Consider the following 3,795-nt stretch of genomic DNA (forward strand, 5'->3'; position numbering starts at 1 on the left):
TCTTGAATAGTCTTTTTCATGTTGGCTTAAAAATGTGGAATTAAAGATGAATAATTAAAAATATATTTTAGTCCTTTAAAAAATGATGGGGTGCAAGCACCCGGTGAGTAAAATCCACCAAAAGTGATCGTTTTTGCTCCCTAAAACGGCCTGTTCTGAGTCACAACCTGAAGGGGAAACAAGACTGTGGAAGTTCTTATGTAAAGTGCAATGAATTTCCCTCTTGTGGCTTATTACAAATCCAAATCTTGGCTCTTCAACTAGTTACAATCTATGAATGGCGTCCAACAATAGGAAACACTGCTGATTCATCATTAGGACTTAGTGTTGGCGTAAACTGGCTGTGGTGAATTCGTTGATCTGAGCATTTGAGGCCGAAGCGTGCAAGAGCTCTTTGGCCTTGTGTTGTGCTGTTGCTGCTCGTTGAATTCACGGCTCGACTGTGACAGAATTGGTGGTGAAATATATTTTCAGAGGTTACATTGGCAGCCTTATGTATGTTGGTATCTATGCCCTTGGGTTGAATTACTTTGGACAACCTAGCTAATATATTGGCTTATTAGTCGCGGAACGAGTGATAGTTAATGCGGGGTGTACGCGTGTAATATATATATACCCAAGGTTTGGTCGATGTGACTCCATAATGAAACGGCCCCAAATCAAAGCACCTCTCTTAAGTGTTGAGCATCCCCATAAGCACCGCAACAGAAAAACTCTTGGACCGCCACTTGGGGTGAGTCTATGCCATTCAGGCTGAAAAGGGCCCACCAGATTTGACTATCTTTTTTTTTCATTGCTATTTTTTTTTTTAACAATATTGTAATTATAGCTCTTTTTATAATCAGGCCTGGTTCTATGGAGGGTGGCAAAACATGGCGTCAACACTGAGTTGTTTTTTTTTTTTTTTTTTTTATAATTTGCACCCTTAATGGAAGGGAAGGTGGTCTTATTTAGGCGCACAGACTGTATAAGGCATCTCCAGTGCACCTTCTATCTTTGGTCTATGTATGTTCAGCCAGTGCAAACGCAAGGGCCTGGGTGACGGTGAATATAGATCACAGGTGCGCGATTATTAAATACTGCTATCAAAATAAAGACATTGAATTTGGTGACGCTCTTTTGTAATAAATTCTAAATGTAATTCTCACCTCGTACATTGGTTCACACATCGAAGATTCAATGTTACACAACAGTGTTTGGCCTCTGCAAATGTGGTTTCACGGATAAATACATGAGACGCTACGTTTACAAAAAGAAAGTAGGATAAGCCCCTGCGTTAACTGGGATGTCTCCTTCATAAAAAAGCAGAATATCGATTCATACTTAACCAGTCTGATGTATGTCAGAGGCTGCCCGCTCTTTCCACATTCATTCATAGATCAGTGACTTGACTTACTGACTTTTCCGGCTTTAACCGCCTTCCTAATGGCATTGCTGTTTGAACATACAGCTACAGTACAGTAACAGCGTGAATATTGGCCCGTATTTGCCAGGGTGTTAATTATCTCTTCAATAGTTCGGACTGCTTCTTACAGAGTCCGTGCAGGCTCAATCAGTCCCACACTTCTTACAGTAATATCAGGCCGGTATTCGAAAACACAAGTTTGTGTGCCTTGATCACCTGACATTTCATTTAATATATTCATTCAATAATTTCCTAAAGGGCATGCCATAATACACACACATACACACACACACACACATACATACTGTATATACACACATACATATATAAATAAAAACATGTTGTCAGAAGCAAGAGAGTTCATGCTGTCCTTCCCCTGTTCCACACCCAATCAAACGCAACTGTTTTGACTTTTGAATTTTGAGTGACAGCCAAAACAAGCAACTCAGGCATTTTGTACAAATGTTCCATGAAATATCCCCAATAAATACACCATTTCCTCCTGTCTGTGTGTGTGTGTGTGTGTGTGTGTGTGTGTGTGAGAGAGAGAGAATCTGCTGTCTTCTTACACATTTGCTTACACATTTTAATGGTATATAAAGAACAGTTGAAGTTGATCTGAAACATTTGGAAATATTAAAATAAAAAAAGAATAGAATAATAATAATAATAATTTTGTGGGCCAGATTATATTTTATTAAATCATGTCGTGGGCTAGATGAAGGTGGTTTGAGGGCCAGAATTTTATATTCAAGTTATTTTAAACATATTTATGTTAAAGTAATAACATCATAATATTTAATTATATATTATTTTGTTAGTTTTTATTATATGTGGCTTACAGTTTTTATCATTATTTATATATGTTTTTGAACAGTAGTAATTATGTGGAAACATTTTCAGAAAGAGTAATTCAAGTGTACACACGATATAATTCCCCACTTGCTGCAATTTGATCTCATGTTCATGGCTGTATTAGGGATAAATGTGGTCCAAAATAAAGCTAACAAAATTGGGCTAAATCTGGACAAAATCAGACCAAAAAAAGCCCAATTTTCAAAGTCTATTAGCTTAATAAAGGCCATAACGGAAAGACCAGATATAGCCACAAAAAAGACGTCCATATAGCGTTGGTGCTCGGTGGGAAGGCATTGTGGGAATGCCGGCCACCATTCAGTTTTATTTGATTTGACTGTAAATGCTGAATGTGCAAAATGAATTTTACTTGGACATTTTGTTTGTTTCATAGAAAAACAAATATTAGTGGTCACATTTATTTAGCATAAGCTGCAATATTTTCAGTGTTTGATTTTTAAGTATTCAGATTAGATTACATCATGTTACAGATAAAAGATTGACATGTCATTTGTATTCAGTAACTGACTCATTGCAAAGCAATGACACTAGATATAGCACACAAATCAATACATTTCATCTATAGCTAAATGTTATTATGATTATTATTATCATTATATGTTATTTGATTCTATTGGATTTTATTCTTTCTTCCTTGCACTTTGCACTACATTTCTGTTGTGCCAATTTGAATTTCCCCTGCAGGGGATCAACATTTTTTATTTACTTTATCATACTGGTGACACTGGCATATTTATATTCACAACTTGTTTGTTTTGTTTGTTTATTCAGGGGTTCCCCAAGTTCGTCATGTCAAGGACCCCCACAGTAGATACAGACCCCCAGTATGTACGTTCTTTATTCTGAGGTTTGAAGAAAAGAAAGTCTTCATAGTCAATCAATGATCAAATCACTATTAGTCACAATCAATCCAAACATCCAACCCTATTTCCCCCCTTGTTGTTCCAACTTCTAAAATATGTAATAAAAAGTTAAAATATTCTTCCGTTACTTATATCGTAAATTAAATTTTATTCAGACATTTGTTTTTTTCTACCTGTTAATCGAAACAGCGGCAACAAAGGAAACAGTTTCACACTTTTATTCTGAAATAAACTACCACCATATGTCGTGGTATTGTATTCTAGTGATGGGTCGGTACAGTACCTCAAATATATGAAAATATGCCACTTGGAGATACAAATATGGAATTTTATTGTTGAATTTCTCCACATTGGTGCAGTAAAAATACTTAATATGAAGTATACTTATACTTAGATGTGTAAAAGTCAAATATAAGAAAATATGGAATCTGGAGGTATAAATATGGGACTTTTATTGTTGAATTTCTCCACATTGGTGCAGTAAAAATGCTTGATATTAAGTATACTTGTAGTCTTATATGTATAAAAGTCAAATATACATCAGTTGTCAGGAAATATTGAGCATTGTGTTTTTACAGCACATCAAATATGGTAAAATATGCAATCTGGAGGCATAAATATGGGACTTTTAAATGTAGGTTCGAATTATAG

The sequence above is a fragment of the Morone saxatilis genome, unplaced genomic scaffold, assembly GCF_004916995.1.
Source record: "Morone saxatilis isolate NCDOM2014 unplaced genomic scaffold, NCSU_SB_2.0 Contig8, whole genome shotgun sequence".
Taxonomy (NCBI): Eukaryota; Metazoa; Chordata; class Actinopteri; family Moronidae; genus Morone; species Morone saxatilis.